This window comes from Agelaius tricolor, unplaced genomic scaffold, assembly GCF_023055355.1.
Source record: "Agelaius tricolor isolate 1412-34295 unplaced genomic scaffold, bAgeTri1.0.p SCAF_1, whole genome shotgun sequence".
NCBI lineage: Eukaryota > Metazoa > Chordata > Aves > Passeriformes > Icteridae > Agelaius > Agelaius tricolor.
The window spans coordinates 8906706-8924237 of record NW_027269261.1 but is presented as its reverse complement, the minus strand read 5'-3'; the positions used below and the strand labels follow the sequence as shown (position 1 = coordinate 8924237).

General features: G+C 38.1%; 1 protein-coding gene across 4 annotated transcripts in view; it reads left to right on the top strand.

The window, feature by feature from the left end:
- MACROD2 (mono-ADP ribosylhydrolase 2) overlaps positions 1 to 17532 on the top strand; it is an 850774-nt gene that overhangs the window by 265954 nt on the left and 567288 nt on the right. The window lies entirely within an intron of this gene.

Here is a 17532-nt window from a genome sequence, read left to right as displayed (position 1 = left end):
CCCAAGTTTCCATAGTGTTTTGGAGGGCTGAAAAAGGCAGTGCTTTTTGCTCTTAATTTCCTTTAAAGCTGTCCCAGACTGATCATCAATTATTTAACTTCTGTACTTCATATTGTTGTTCCTTTTAAAGAACAGTTCATTCTAAATATTGTACAGCTGATCTTCAAACATTGAGCAGTGCTCTGATACTGACATGCTTTAAATAACAGATGAACAGTATCTGTTTAAAGCTCTACTAATGCTTGTTTTCTTTCTCATTTGATTAATAGTCTCAGTTGGCTCTACTGGCAGAAAATGGGCTGGATGTAAATTGTGTTTATGGCTGGAACGAGGGGTCCATAACAGCTTTGTGGATTGTTATCTGCTGCAGAGGTTCACTATAAAAAAAGACCCTGTCAGGACACATTAGAAATTAGAGTCCCATTCTGCCTGGCATTTAACAGGCCTAAAAACAATTGAAAACCAGCACAGGCACGTGGTACCCTGACCGAGGCAGGAAAGGACCCCCAAACTAACTTTTTTCTCTTGTTGCCAAGTCTAGTAACAATTTCTTTCTTTTGCTGAAAAATGTCTGATAGTAAAACTCCTAAATCTAGGAAAATAAAATCTTACAGCCTCTAATATGGGATAGAACCAACCATCAGTAAATCTAAAAGGTGGACTTTTGGTGGAGACACCTTGCTAGGCAGTTTCTAATACAATGGTTTATGTTCATAATAAATCTATAATATTTAGAAAATTTTTTTCTGTTTGCTTGACATTTTTAGTGCTTTAAGCACAGTCCCTGAGTAAATAGCATATATAGGAAGTCTTCTGGTCCAAGATCAGCCTGGAGTAATAATGTGAATGTGCTCTCAGAGACAGTTCCTGCTGTGAAATAAGTAGTTAGGAGAAGTGCTAGTATTAAACACAGTAGGAGGAATCATCTTTTAAATTTGTTTAATCAGATTAAGAAGTGGAGATTAAAAAGCAGAGATTAAAAAGTATGCTACTGTTATGTAGACATAATTTCCAGTCTTTAAAAGAAGAGTATTTGCAGGGTATTATTTTCAAGTAAGGCTGTAATGGTACAGATTTTTAAATCTCCTAATTTTCTCAGAGATCAGTTGCAGAGCTGTAATTAAAAGGTTGATTTATGCAAAAATGGAACTCAAAAACTCTCCTGCACTACAAAACTGACCAATTGGAAGCATGGGGCATGATGTTCAAGGATATTTTTCAGATTTCCAGGATTCCACAGAGAAATTTGCTTACTTATTTGTATTACCTGGTTTATAAAACAATACATGTTTTGTTTTGAATGATTCTAAATTTCTGATATGTGATTGCTTTCCTCTGCATGGTTCTATTGGTTGTCCAGTTTGCTACCTCCCTATTTATTCTGGTAAAAGGGAAGTCTGGGAATTGAAAATATGTCTGGAAATTAGGAAGGTGTAAAAGTGAACAATATGTGGACAAGGCAGGATTTCTTGGAGAAGACTGACTTGGCTACTAACTCTCAGTTGGTCAAGATTCTTGATCTTCTCCCACAATTGATGCATAATTGATGGAATTTTGATGAAATTTCAGTTAAAAAGGTACAGCCTAAGGTGACACAATCATTAGTAGCATATAAACTCGTAAAAGTTATGATAGTTTTCCAGCAGGGATGTATTTCTACTCTTTATCTTAGTTGAGTAGCCTCACATTGTCAGCCATGTGCCCAAACTGCATGACACCTCCTGAGAAGGCAATATAGAGCTGGAGAAATGCAAGATTTCCTGAGCTGCAGCAGCTCTTTCCCATCCCTTTAAATCATTATCATCACTGATACATTAAAAACCAATTTGAAAATTAGGCAAAGCAGGTTAATACTAATCCAAGGTCTGAGACCCCTTTTTCTTGAGAGATATTTTTCTTTTTCAGTATCCTTTGGGATACTTTGGGAAAGGTTTTTTTATAGTTAACAAAACCACTTACCGCATATTTATGTGTTTTTCTTCTGAGTGGTTTCTGGGTTACAAAGGTTTTTTTAATAAGATCATATTATGTATTTTAAGATCATTTTGAAAGTAAGTGAAGTCATGTCTTTATTGTGTTTTAATTTGATCTAATTGGCTCCAGTCATCTTAATGACCTGCTGTATTCACCATGAACAGTCACATACATGCCTATACTGTCAATGTGTTGGAAGGGAAGTATTAATGATTACTTCTTTGGTCCTAAAACCTCCTTAGATTTTAGAGAGGGTTTATTGTAAAGTTGTGTCTCTTGTCTCCTCCTTACCTACACCCCCACACACCCATGAAAAGGGAGAAGTTAGGACTCCTGGGGATGATGGGGAATGCATTTATTTACTTCAGCTGAACAAGTTCAAACATCTCTTTCTCTTCCAAGTCTGTGCAGGCTCTGTCATCAGTTTGGGAATAAAAGGGACAAGTGCTGTAGCTACCAGAGGTTATGAATCAGCAAGAATCCTCCATCACAAAAGTATACAGTGTTTGTCCTTGGATTTGAGCCTAGCTCATAGGCATTTTTTTTTAATGGATAGATTCTTTAAAATTTAATTTGTGAATGGACCCAAGTGTGTGTTTGTTAGTGTTCTCTGCAGTGTCATGCTGTGGTTAACTCATGGCATGCTCTGCTGGAAGCTGTTGTTTCACATCTAATTGTTTGGTTACAAATGTACGTGTTGTGGCTAAAGGAAAGGTTTTACTATCGATCCTCACTGCTAAATCTAAATCCTCCTCTTCTGGGCATTGCTTGTTGTAGTCTGGTCACTGAATACTGAGCTCCAGGACAGAAGTGGGCACTGAGAAATTTTAGAGGAGCCCTGAGCCATTTGCTCAGTAATTGGGTCCACCATTGGCAAAAATACAATGTGTGTGTTAATATGTCGTAATAGGAGGTGGAAACCTGATGCCGTGAATTTCCCTCCCTGGCTTTACTTCTCTAATTCTGGACAGCTCCATTTTCTGCAAAGGTCTGGTTTTCAGTGTTAGTGAAGGCAGCCACAGGACTGAGTTTGCAGGGTGGTGTTTTGGGGACAGCAGCCTGCACTGTTTATCACAGTTGCTTGGCATGAGCATCCGGCACTGTATGGAAACCCCCTTGATGGAACAGAGAGTGAGTTACAAGGTGTAAACACTTTGCTAATGCTTCATTTATGTGCAAGGTACTATTTAGAATGTCTCCTAATTAGGTGCAAAATAATTTGCTGGAATATGCCTTTGCACACCGGTGATGTAGAGTCATTCCTCAGGTATGTTGGCACTGGAGAAGGGCGTTGTGCCCCTTAAGGCTAATATATTTTATTTCCTCCATACTTGGATACGCTTGGTCCTTTTTACTCAAATAATAATAAAAAGATGGAAAAGTCTATTGCATGAAAAATAAACAAAATTCCCATCACTGCAGTGAGCTGACAAGGAGAAGGGGTTAGAATGGAGATATTTATACTCCTTTAAGTGCAGTGGTTGCTGCTCCCACTCTAGTATGTTCCCTCAGTAGCCAAAGCCAGTGCTCAGTACTTGAAAATTAATCTTTGATGCATGAGATTTTGTCTGCCTGAATTTTGCTTGTCTCATTTTAAATGGTGATAGAAATTGCTTACTGTAGTAAAACACAACATTAACCTCATAGTGTGTTGGCACTTTGTGATTTATGGTGGTTTAGTCTCTGAAAAATATGCAGCCTGTCTCCCAAACCTGGATTTAGCTTATAAAGTGTGTTGGCACAGGCCTGGGGCTGGAATCAGAACACTAACTGCTGATCCTCTATTTCCCTGGGGTAGTAAAAAGGTTTAAAATTGGAGCCCCTCAGAGGTCATTACCTTCATATCATTCCTTCAGATTAATAATAATTATATGATTGTGGCTGGAATGTTTTAAAAACAGTACAGCCTAATTTTCTTTCTTGAAAGCAAAGAATAGGATTCCTTTTTGTGCTGAAACTGCACATTACCCAGCCAGAAATATGACAAATTATTTGCAAATGGAAGTAATCAGATCATAAGTAATAAATAAAGATTTTCTTTCTACTATTTTGAAATAAAGCAGAAGGAATAATATGAATCTGAAAGGTGCTGTCATTTTTTTTTTTGAGTTCTCCTTCACTTACCCACAAACCTTGCAGCTGAGGTTTAAAGTTGCTAATTTGGTGTTGTTTTTTTTTTCTGATTATATTTTCAAGGAATAACACAGACAAAAAGCAGGACTGTTGTGTGAGTTCTTCATCTGCAATGTAATTGCTTTAGACCAGGCTTAAGTAGATAGGATGAGAAGGTTGTGTAAAATGATTTTTAAAAGATCTTTGTTTCATTCAGCTGAGGAATTTTGAGGCTGTTCCATGTAACAATGTTTTGATCTATGTACTTAGGGTTGTTTTTTTTTTTGTGAAAACTAAGGCCAAGCACTTGAAACATTTCTCTTAAGGAAGAAAACAGCAGGTGTGAGACTATAGGGTATAAATAATATTTTAATTGCTGTAGGAGGGAATCTAAATACTGATTAATCAGATAGTAATAAGTAAAATTGGTATTATTTTATCTATTGAGGATGCTGTTTCACTACTGGTGAAAAGAGAACATCACTGAGGATGTTTTGCCTTCAAGTATGGGGATGAAATTCATGTGGGTTTTTGTTGTTGTTGCTGTTCAGCACTAGAAATTTGTCCCCCCTTTATTTTATATTTTAGTTTCTGATAGCATCTCCCTTTTCTTAATTCTGCCTTCACACAGATTTTTTTCTTAAAGTTTTGTTTGACTTTTCATGCAAGTTGAAGACCATTCAGTAGGGATTTTTTTTTTCCATTTCTTACAATTCTCAGATTAATTTCTTCCTTTTTTGGTATTTTTGAGTTCTTGATGATGTTTATGAGGATTCTTGAGTTGCCATCAGTGATTTTTTACCTTTTTCAACATAAAAAAGCCAAACTAAGTGATGGAAGGGGCACATTTATATTACTGTATGTCTGTAGCTCTGTGCAAGCTGGTCATGATTGCAGGTTATTCACACCATTGCATGGCTTGCAAGAGTTGTACCATTTATTCTCCTCTGAGTAGATGGCAATATCTTCTAGATTATTGGCTGGTAAGAAAAAATAGATTCTGGATGTGGCCCATTTTTGGCCATTTACAGACTACTTGGAGAAGTTTTTAATGGTTGCAGCACAGGGTTCTCAGCTTGCTGGACTTGGACTGAAGTTTCACTGCTGGGAATATAGAGGAGCTTTGGAATCCATCATCTGCAGGGCACAGCAGTCACTCTGATCTGGGAGTTAGACTTTTCTGGATGTATTGAAATGTTAACAGAAGACCCAAACTGTGACCTAAAAGACTCATCAGTACTCCAAGACACTGGTAATAGTTCTAGGACTAGGTTTAGGAGGAAACTGTGTTCATGAAAGATCTAATACTCCCAACATAAACTTTTTGTGCCTGTTTCTGCCCATGTGTTGGTTTGTTGGTATCATTTGTATCATGTAATTTATGCAGTAAGAAGCTAGAAGAAATTATTAATTAAACAACTGTCATCAACTTTGAATTACATCTTCTTGCATACTCTTGCTTAGCTATTTGTCAGGATGTGACTCTTCTGGCTCCTTGGGAAAATGAATTATACTGAACTTCCTTTAACACAGTGGTCTGAATTCTCATATTTCCTAGTGCTATGTCAGAGAGATGGACAGAGAAATGCCTGACAATCTTAATATTTTAATGTGACAATGTGTTGGAGCATTACTGCACTCTTCTATGTATGCTTCCTATTTAGATTTTCAATAAAAATAGCTGGTAGCTTTCCAAGGCTTATAAATAAATAAATACATAAATGTAAAATGCTTTGCAACACTAAAAATAACCCCTTTGATATCTGATTATAGCTATGTCTGTCTGGATCACTTTCTTTTTCTTTTTGTAACTTTCTGACTACACTTTCAGTATAATTTTATACAATGTTTTCATTATAATTAAAACACATGGGTTGGTTTTGAGAAAGTAAGAATACAATAAGAATATTGTTTAAATATTTCATAGTTTTCATGGACTGTAAACAGCAGGTCATCAAGACAAGACTATAAACTGTTTGAAGTACCCATGAACACAACAGCTCCTTTTGAAGCATTTTTGTTTTAACAGCTGCATTATTCAATTTTAATCTTCCAACAGAATTGGGGAAGCTCCACATGTGTTTATATGTAACACAGAGAGGGGGGTAAAAAACCCTTGAGACTCTGAGAGGTGTCATGGACACAAAATAATGTCATGTAATACATTATTAAGAGCCTGCAGTTTGTAAATGTAAAATGTAATGTAAAAATTCATTATCTGAAAGCCCTCAGTTTTGAAAATCACAATTCACTCCAGTGAAAGATTGCATTTATGTCAGGTGTAATCTTGTTTAAAACAACTTTTTTTTTTCCCCACAAAATGAAGCAGAAATGGTCTCAGGGAAGACTTCATTTAAAATTAGTTTGTTGCAATACGGCCCTATTCATTAGAAGCTGAAAGTGAAGCTAATGCAAAATTGACTGGGAAGCCATGGATATTGTGGGATTTCTTTCACTTTAGAGAGTTGAACAAAACAAACATGCAAAACAAGTCACTGTAGATCACAATCTTACACTTTGCAAAGAAAGCCAGTTTCTGAGAGTGAGTTTTGCCTTTGAATGCTTGGCCCTAGCCAAAGGAAGGATGTAAGGGTCCAGAAGTGCCAGATCCCTGCTATGTCCTTGTTTTTTACAGGATATAAAACCTCCCCTCTTGGTGTGATTTATTGCTAAAGAATATTTATTACCTGTCTTGCTTAAGGACTATCACTATGTTAGCTTGGGAATAATTAGGTTAGAAGTAAAGGAAACTTGTATTACACAGGTTAGGAGTAAAGAAAACTTGTATTACACAGGTTAGGAGTAAAGAAAACTTGTATTACACAGGTTAGGAGTAAAGAAAACTTGTATTACACAGGTTAGGAGTAAAGAAAACTTGTATTACACAGGTTTCCCACCATGGGGAATCCAAAGGCATCAGAGAAGAGGCAGAAGGTCCCCGATGGAGATTCCTGAGTCTTTCAGATACATGGATGTCCTTTTGCACCTACATATCCATGAGTCCTCTTTCTGTACAGAACTTTAATTTTTCAGTTGGAGTATCTGAGGTTCTCTCTACATCCCCCAGATACTTTTTTCCAGTTAATGTAACTTATAACACTTCAAGATCTCTAAAACCACGGGAAGATATCCTTTCTGGGTTGGTTTTTTTTTGGTTTTTTTTTTGGTTTTTTTTTTTTGGGTTTTTTTTTTTGTTTTTTGGGGTTTTTTTTGGTTACATCTCTTTGTTGTTGACTTGAGACAATGCTTTATTTAGCTTTCCTACCAGCTGGTTGTGTCAAAAAGAGCAGTTAGTTCATGGGTCAGAGAATCCCTTGTGATCACAGAGGGTGAGGCTGAAAATTGAGAAAGAACTTCTTTTGTCTTTTTTTTTTTTTAGTCACAATATTTTAGAGGCCCAGTGACCATGAATCAGAAATGAGTAAACATGAATGAGTAAATCCCCTGGATGGCAGACACAGCATTTCTGAAAGGAAATCCTCTAAGGTGGAACAAACCCTCACCTCATATACAAAAGAGCCGGGGGCTCTGGCCTTTTTCACATGCCATGATGCTGCTTGGTGTGTTGTGTTTGGCTGTAGCACATGAAGAAATTGTAGCTTCAGAGCTCGTTCCACTGCTCCTCCCAAACTGCTCAGAGTCACCCTCATGCCTGCAGGGATGAAGAATTTAAGTGCTTGTTTAAAATTAACCAATACCCCTCCGTGTGTGTAAGCTACACTAGGCAGACACATGGACTGACATGAGAGCCATGGGAAGGAGAAAGTTTCCAAATCTGATTAGGCTGACTATTTTTTAATAAGAAAGGAACATTCAGTTTTTGAAATATTCTGTGCTCTAAAGGTATTCTTTGAATTAATTCCAACTGTGGAAGTGACTTTTCTATCTAAATGATACCCAGTGAGGACAAACTGAAGGTATTAGAGCAGTTGGAGTAATCCATTGAGCTGGCATAATTTGGTAATAGTTTTCTGTCACTCCTGTTCTATGTTGGACTTGAATCAGAACTGCATAATCAATTGCTTTGTAACCCATTATCTAATCTGCTTCCTTCCAAGAGTCCTATTTTATTAAATAAATGGTGCTTCATATTAGAGGCAGGTGTGGTAAGTCCCTGTCTTGTGTTTTTTCAGCAGTCCAAGATTTTGATGTACCCCTGTAGGGTGAATGAATGGTTTCCTAATCTGTGGAGGTTTTTGGGGAGAGAATTCAGTGTCTTCAAACCTGGGAGAGCTTTAGGCAGGGCTGGTTGCACTGAGCCCTGAAATAAATGCTTCCAAGGTAGTGCCCCTTTTAGCCTCATGTGCACTACACGTTTGTTCCCCTCCCACACTTTTCCTCACTTTTCCATATTATCTAACCAGTCAAACATCTGTCCCAGCCTATGGCAGAGGAATTCAATGTTTTTCTTTGAAAGAGGGCTTTGCTTTTGGCTATTACCTTCAGGCCCTCCTTAATACAAACCAGTGGCAATGCCCATTTGGATTATTATGTGTTTTATTGGAGAAATTGTAATGAGGATGTGCTGTTGATGTTTGGATAACAATGTATTTACGAAAATTTTAAATTTTTACGTTTTAAATCATAAAACCGCTGTTGGCTTACAGTATCTGGATGGTCAACACCAGGAGCTGTGATTTGACTCCAACCCCAGCATCCAGTACATGTTGCACCTTTAGTGTCCAAACTGGTAAAATGGCAGCCATACAATTAACAGTGTACAAGTAACTACAGTTTTTTCTTTATATGCTGCTCCTGGAAAGTATATCATCCTCCTCCTACCTCTGCATTTTTCTACTTCAAGCTTTTCTTCCTCTTTCCAGCACTTTCTTGTGCAGTCACTTCAAGCTGTGATTTCTCAATATTACTATGTATTTTCATGAGTATTTTATTCTTCATCTGTTATTCATCTGTTACCTTGTTTTAATATATGCATGAAAAAGATAATAGACATCTATTTTTTTCTGACATGAGCTGTGCTATGTGCCATACTCTCTTCTATACATTCAGGGAATCTCCCTTCATTTTTACCAATCACAGCTCTTGAAACATGGCTTGTGTATCAATTATCAAACCATATCCATTTTAAAATTCATTTCTTCTTCTTCCTGCCTATCAGATATTGAGAAATGGTTGACTGTAATTTCTCAAAGTTGCAAGAACTAGTCTAAGCTTGCCTTCTGATCAAATAAAGTCTTAAGACATAATGCTTTATAACAGGCCAGACTATGATTAAACACACTTGTGAATACTTGACCAAATAAATGCCATAATCAACTGGAATAGATGGCATGTGAAGATTTGCTGGGTGTGAAATTTTTTTTATTACCTTCTTTCTTACCTTCTTTATTTCTTACTTTCATTACCTGAATGTTCATTTGCAATCAGTCTCACAATATACATAATATCTTTAAAATTATCAGTTGTTTGGGTTTTTTTAAAGAAATTCTGGCTTTCTAGAGGGTTGTATTTTGGGTTTTCATGGGGAAGAATTATGTGTTCCACTGGTGGGCTGAGCAAATATTTTTGTATCTTGCCTGTTAACATCACTTGGGAACAGCTCCTGTTAAAAGTATTTTGAGACTTTGGTAGAAATCATGCTTTTCTCCCTTTTTAAAGGATCACTGTTTTTGAAAGCTAGAGAAATTTCTTTGTCTCTTAGCTTTTGGTCTCAAACAGAATGCATTTCTTTAGCTTTAAAATGCGAAGTTTCTGTTTAACCATGGATTGTGAGATCCCTTCTTTTGTACGTTCACGTTTGAAGGTATTCATTTGAGGGTAATTCCAAGTAAAAAGAAAGTCTCTTGTGGCACACTGGATGTCTGCAGGTGTTCTAATCTCCTGCTATATCACTGTCTGGGAGATTTCACCTTCATGTTTAGGGAGTTCATTCGGGCTAATCAGGATTGGCAACTCTGTGCAAATGAGATTGTAAATGAAGCTTGAAGGTGGAATTTATTTTAAAGAAAATGTTTGGATTAAAGAGCCTGTGTTATATTTATACTTCTAATTTTCCTCTTCCAGCTGAACACCCTTAACATTTTCATATTTTCTTATATTAAAATTTTTGAAAATCAAAGGAATTAAGGCAGATCATTAATATAAACTGCTGTTTTTTTTCCTGAGTATCAGTCATACTTAATGCATTCAGAATGTAATGGTAGCGTATGGAGAATTCAGTCCTAACAAACAAGCTGAGAAAGAGACAAGTAAATTGGTTTTCCTTCTTCATTTTGAAATGTTTTCTTGAGGACAGTGTTCTGCAGGAAAGAAGGTTAAATTATGGCTCCCATTTAGGAAGCAGCTCTGTGTTTTAGGAGCAGCAAGAGATGTTATTAAATGCCATTTCTCCCTGAAGTCCTTCCGAAACTCGGTGGAGTTGGTTTGAAAACTGATAGCGCTTTGCCCTTCATGAGCAGCCGGCTTATCTTTATGTTCCTGGAGACTTGTGGAATTTATTAAATCCTTTAAGGAATAAAAATTGCCATATACTTTATACGCACAGATTTTTATCTATTTCCTTTTACTTTATTGACGTTCCATGCGCATGCAAGGTCAGTGGTGTCTCTGGTGCTGCCCGTGCTGGCAGAGCTGTGCTGTTCTCACAAGCACTCCCAGTTCTCTTCCTTCAAGTTCCTACTTGACTAATGAAACGTTTGTGTTGCTCTTTTGCCCAGTTCCTAACAATTCCCTGAGGAGCTGTTTTCACTTTCTGTAGAGCATTTGCATTTTATCTTTGTAAGAGAGGAGTTTTGGCATCAATCTTTTTTTTTTTTTTTTTACTCTAATGGGACTGATTTTGGAGTTACCTACACAACCATTCCCACATTCCTGCTTAAGTATAAGCCTTCAGAATACATGGAACAATAACCATTACATATCAGAAGATTAACTAGACCGGAGAACAATAAAACTTAGTGAAGCAGGAATCCTCAAGTGATGTGGAATGATTTTTGAAGCTTATGTCAGTTTTGTGAGAGCTTTAATTTTACATTCCTATAAGTTTCAGATTACTTGACACAATAGCAAGCTAATAGTAGGGTGTACTTTTTCAACTTAGAGAAAGGAATGGAACAATTAAAAAAAAAATAGTTTCTTGCCTGAGAGGCGGAATGGGGCTTGTTGTTTGAGAATTTCTGTGAGAAAAAGTTCAGTTTGCCCTCTGAAGTTGTCATTTCAGCAATCTGAACGAAGTGGTGATGAAGGATTTTTGCTTGTAAGGCCTTTTGGGGAGCTTAATGTAGTTTGCAAGTTTTCCTGTGACATTTAACAACAATTGGCTAGGTTGTGGCAGTGTCACAATCCATATTTATGCATCAGAGATTGATTTTCTTACCTTGGCTTGTGCATTTTCTAAAATGGCTGCTGTAGAGTTAAATGTGCTGTCTGTGTAAATCTGTTTCCATATTGTGGATGGCACTGAGTGCGTGTGTCCATATAGGATATGGTCATGCTCTTCAAACAATGGAAATCTAAAACCAAGGAATTTCTCAAATACATAAATGAGCACAGATTATTCTGAAGGACAGGAATTTCTTGACAGTCAAATAAGTTTACAATTTTTTTTTCTTCTAATTTTTTTCTGGGCTTTCCCAGGCATGTTTAATGCATGTGTGCAATTCCAAAACAATGGAAAGAATAACATTCTGGGATGCCATTTTGAACAAAAGAAATGCAAACTGGAATGCTGAAATTAAGGCTGGAATAGCTGGGAAAAAAAGACAGTTGGTTAAGAGATGTATAATTTTGAAGGCATTAATTCTTTGCAGCCTGAGCTGTCATGTTTCAAACTGCTTCCTGCAGCAGAATATCAGAAGCTACCAATTCAAATTGTCAACACAGAGTAAACAGTCAAAATAAATTAAAATTGCCCTCTGTGATTCGTTGTCCCGAAGAATTTGAAAGGAAGTGGTGTTATTGAGATATGTTATTTTCTCAGCAGGGAAAGCAAATGTGCCTTCCTAAGACTTATCTGTCACTTCCTAAATACCTTATTCAAAACCATGCATATATTTTCATTTGTTTGTGATAGGCATAGGAGTGGGAAGTCCCCATTCATCCCTACTGCTCTCAACATAATATCTAACAAGGTTGACAGGTCTTGTAATTTGTTTGCTGCTTCTATTCTTTCATTTCTTTTTCTTTAGTTCACAAAAGAGCTGTATTCGAACTCCTGTCACTTTTTGTGTGCTAAACTCACTTCAAGTGAACCTACATTTAAATCTCAAATCTTCTGCTCTGAATTAAAAGGTGACTGCACTTACATGAATAGATTTTTGAGGATGAAAATAATAAGCTTCAGTAGCTTAAAATTTCATTACCTAAATCTGTTAATACATACTAATTCTAAGCACTCCAGTGCTGATTTAAGATCTTACTAGAAGCTTTTTCAGAGAGATTGCAGAATGAGTGCATGGGTACTAGGCACGTGGGAAAGTCTGGACGTTAAATAATCCTTTAGATAAAAAAGCAAAAAGGCACTGGGGCGCTTGAAGACTCTTGCTTAAAATGTGCCTGGGGTTGAAAATTCATTCTGGCAGTCTGTGATTGCTGCAAGCATCCAAATGCCTTAAGAAATGGTTGCAGCTGCTTCATGGGGTGCATTGCTTGATGGAAGATGCTCCAAGTATGCGTTTGCATTGCCTGGGAGTGTCACCCTGGCTGTACAAACTTGAATTAAGGGCTTGATGTGATATGTTATGGGAGGGAGGGTGCAGAGAAGAGGAATTTAGGACTTTGACCAAATACAGAATTTAAGCTAAAAACATTGCCTCTTAGCTCCCTGCTGTTTTCCTTGTTAAAATTCAGTGAGATCTAAAAGCAAGAGGAATAATTGGGTAATGAGTTGCTGCATGAAAATTTCAAGGAGGAGTTTCTGTTTTGTGGCTCTGTGTCAAGAGCTTTCTTACTATGAGACTGTTTGATAAAATGAGTGGATAAGTGGTTGAAAATGTGGGTATATTGAAGGTGACTACAGTAAACTGTCATTAAGTGAGCAAGATTGTTTACCCTGTGTGACTGCTCTGCCCGTGCCCCAAACAGCAAATCCTGTCAGGCTCTGGGCACCTCTAGAGCTACTGGTGGAGTAGCAGAGCCACTGCTAAAAATCCCAACTTGCTTTACAGGTTTCCTGGCACCTTTCAGCAGTAGATGGAGGAAGAATGTACCAGACTTGTTGAAACAGAGTGATCTATGAGTGCATGGAAAAAATTCCTGCAGCCATACCATGGCTGGAGCTAGGGTGTGTCCTGTGCAGTTTGGGATGGGAAAGATTGTTTCCTGGCGGCAATCATTGTCCTCCAGTGGCTGCCTCTCCCCAGAGTGAGCTCAGAGGCGTGTGTGGGAGGAGACCCATTCATCATGGCCCAGATCTGCTGTCAGAGCATGCTCCTGTGTGTGGCTGTAGGGATCTGCCTTGGAGTTGTGCTCCTTTAATCCGTTCACGCTGCCCGCAGAATTGCAGCTTGACATCATGGTGCCCCTGCTTGGTGTTACAAGCAGAGGAGCAAGGCAGTCTTCCATCTTCCTTGTGCCTCGTTTCCGTGGCAGTAATGAGTGAATCCAGCATTTTAAAGTTTCTGAAGGATTTATACCTAGCTGTGCATTCATTTTGTATTTTTTTGTGATTCCTCAAGGCACAAGTTTATAAAAATAAATCAGGAGGTACAAATTTCCCTATTTGGTCACTAGTAATGAAATATCAAACAACCTTTTAATTTTTAGTAGACCAGACTTCCAGACATTTGTCTTAATGTTTGGTTTCATGTTTAATAGATGTTCAGGGGGAAAAAAAAGGGCTGTTTCTTGATTCTGTACAGGGCCAGGAGTTGGACTCTGTGATCCTTCTGGGTTCCTTCTTCCAACTCAGCATATCTGTCATTCTGTGATCATTTATTCAGTATTTTGGAAAGTTAATCCAGATTTAAGGTGTCTGTTCCAGTGTGCTTCACCTCTGAGCTGCATGATTTACTTCTAACCAAGGGCTTTGTGCAGCATGGAGGATCAAGGTATTGGAGATAACGAGGTAGACTACATTATAGCATTTACCTCCCTTTTCCTTTTATGCTTTCACAACGCAGAAGAATGTTTTCCCTTGTGTTTCTTGAAGGAATTGGTGAGTAACTTTAGGAAAATAAAATTATTTTCTTGGAAGACATGGGGCTTAAACTTAATACTGAAGCAGCAGATGAAAAATCATAGTGAAGCTGGTTTTAATGTGGGAAGTGGAGAATGTGTAATTGAAACAGTATGCTGATGAAAAGGCATTATGTGAAACTGTCAGAAGTCATTATAATACACTAATTAACATGCTTTGCACCTTAGCTTATGTGGTTGTGTGCTAATATTTCTTCCTCTTTTGCCTATTATATTCCTTAACCTTTTTTGCAAGTATTTGAAAGCAGGCGTTGGTATTTTCCGTACTTTGCTCTTTTAAGTGCTTTGTTAGAAAAACCTGTCACCTGTATAATATGGGTTTTCCTCTTGATAGCAATTTAATGTATGTGCTTGGGCTTTTGTTTTCCTAATGCTTAAAACAGATTATAGCATAGATTGTATTTCATCCTAAGCAGATAATGTCAGATTGTAAAGGGAAAACTTTATTCTGTGCATGTGACTGATACTTTGCCTTGCTTGGGGCTTATCTCCCTCATGTTGTGAGCTTTTTCTGGAGAAAGCCTCCTGAATGTAACAAATTGAAACAGCCCAATAGATCTTCATACCTCACAGGACTTGTGGAAATGCTTCAGTGTGAAATCACACTGCTTAAAATGCCATCATAGCATTTATGCACTACCTGAGGAAATAACAGCTTAGGCAGTAGGAAGGGCAGGAATTGGTTCCACAAATGAATTTCACCCAGTGCACTAAATTTAGCTAATAATGCTTCAGACTGATTACCATGATCTTTGCATACTTACGAATTTTGCCGCTGCTGCTCTTCTATTCTCCCTAGCACATCTACATAATGTGAAGTTTAATGCCTGCTCTAGATTTTCTAGGCTTCAAAATGCTAAAAGGCACGGCATAAGCTGATGCCCAGCCTTTCTGAACATGCCCACACTTTGCAAGGTTCAGTTTATGGTACATCCCCAGATGTACCAGCTGATTGCAAGCACTGTCAGGGCTTCCTGCTGCTCAGATCTGTTTATCCATCTGCATAAACCTTACCTCAGTGAATATTTTGGGAATGGAGGAATCAAAAATGAAAGATGAAAATGGGGAAAGTACCATGTGTTGAAGTAAATCTGGGATGAGAACAAACGCAGTGAAATCAGACTCCTGTTTCTCTCCCTGGTGATGGATTTGAGATGGGAGCAGTTCTTTCAGTCCTGAAGTATTTAGAGTAATTTTCCTTTTTTCCAAGGCCAAACATGGAAAACTTTAGTACAGCAGTGAGAAAAGCTCTCAACAGAAAATTCTGTTTATGGAAACCGTTGTGCAATCCATGACTGTCAGGGCTTTTCTTGCTCTAGTGTGCATGCCCACATAGACATCCCTGCTGAAAAATACCATTTACAGTTAATGCCTTAGGCACATCTCCAGTATAGAGAACATGTATAATTTCTAACATAATATTATGTGGTAACTGTTGGCAAACTGTTCACGCCATGATGGAAGTCAGCTTAGATTAATTACTTCTTGATGTTAGGAAATGGCAGCTCTGAGAGGTACAAGCTGTCCCTTGTGCTTCAGAGGCAAGTTACTGTCACGTCTGGACGAGTTCCTCCTCTAAGTCATTGTGTTGGATGATCTGGGAACACCTGAGTCTGTCAGAGGATGCTGCTGGGGCAGGGTGTGGATAGGAGGCAGGGAACAAGGTCTGGGCAGTGGAGGGGTAGCCTGGGGGGAAGGAGGTCACTTCCACTCAGGGGTACTGCTGGAAGGGTGGTTTTCCTTGGGCTGTGATGGCTATGATCTATTCCTGAACTTTGACACCAATTTGAAATTGTGTTTCCTCCTCTTTACGCTCTTTGCGTAATCCTGTGAGAAATCGCAAGATATGCATCAGTTCTAGTGCTGCTTCAGGACTTCGTGATTTCCCAGGGTCCTGGGAATAAGGTGGAACCTTCTGGCTGGGATCCTTTCTTCACTGAGCTTAGCAAAGTATGTTTTATGTCGGTGAAATTTTGCAAAAGCACAAAGGGGCAAGTTTTGGCTGCTTGTGAACAGCCACCCTTTGGCTGTTTGTGAAAGCCAGGGCTTTTGCTCCATGCAGAAATACATAAATAACACTTTTGGAAAAGCCTTTTGGTTTGCTCTCTGAGGTTGTCTTTATAATAGCTCTTCCCTAGATTTGTTCTCAGTTTACACATCTACTTGAGTAGTAAGAGTAGTGGAAAAAAATTACTTAGGTCTTCACCCTCTCTTTTAATTCAACCAGAATGATTTCTGTAGTGAGACAGTCCTACAGTTTTAATTTGGAAGGTCTTTGGTGCCTTGAATAACAAAGATAATCTGAATTATACCTGTAAATTATAACTGGTGTTCAAATCATCTTTATCTTTTAAATCCAATCTATTTGATTTCCTCAAGTTTCTTTTTAATACTCGTTTTCTTTCTGTGTCTACCATTTTAGATCGATTGGTTTGCTTTTCTGCTGTCAAGGCTCTGTTGTTATTATTGGCAGTTCTGGAGCACTTTTAATGTCCACTCAGTAAATTGAGCATTCATTGACAGTTGTTTTCCACAGCAGCTAATACACTGTGCCATCTCATGTGTCTCCTACTTTAATGTCTATTTGAGTAATAGGAATATAATGGGATTTACCTGGGCAAACTGGATTAATTTTCCTTCGCTTGGTAAATATACCGTACCTACAAAATTTCGGATATGTTCAAGTAAGGAACCAATAAAAAAGGACATTAATATTGAATCTCTGAGATGAAACTTGTAGGTGTGTAGCATGCTGCCTGCTGTAATAAGCTTTTCAAATGTGCTGTAAGTACAATAATTGTTTCTTTTTCCTGGCCAGACCTTGCTCTCCACTTGTAAAAAATTATTTATTCCTTCCTTTTTTGATTTGGTGGAAAAGAAACTACTTAATGCTAAGACTAGAAGATTTGCACTGATATGACAAGAGGGGAATGACTTTAAACTGACAGAGGGCAGGGTTAGCTTGGATATTAGAGGGAAATTCTTCTCTTTGAGGGTGATTGAACAGGGTTCCCAGAGAGGTTTTGGATGCTCCATCCCTGGAAGCGTTCAAGGCCAGGTTGGATGGGGTTCTGAGCAACCTGGTGCAGTGAAAGTTGTCCCTGCCCATGGCAGGAGGCTGGAACTGGATGATTTGCAAGGTCCCTTCTGCCCAAACCAGATTCTGAATTCTGTGATTCTGCAAAATCTATCAGGCAGTCAACAAGAGTTTTCTAAATTTCACTCTATTACTCTCAGGAGCACTGTCAGATATTTATAGTAAAAGCAATTATGTTTGGTGGGGGTGGTGGT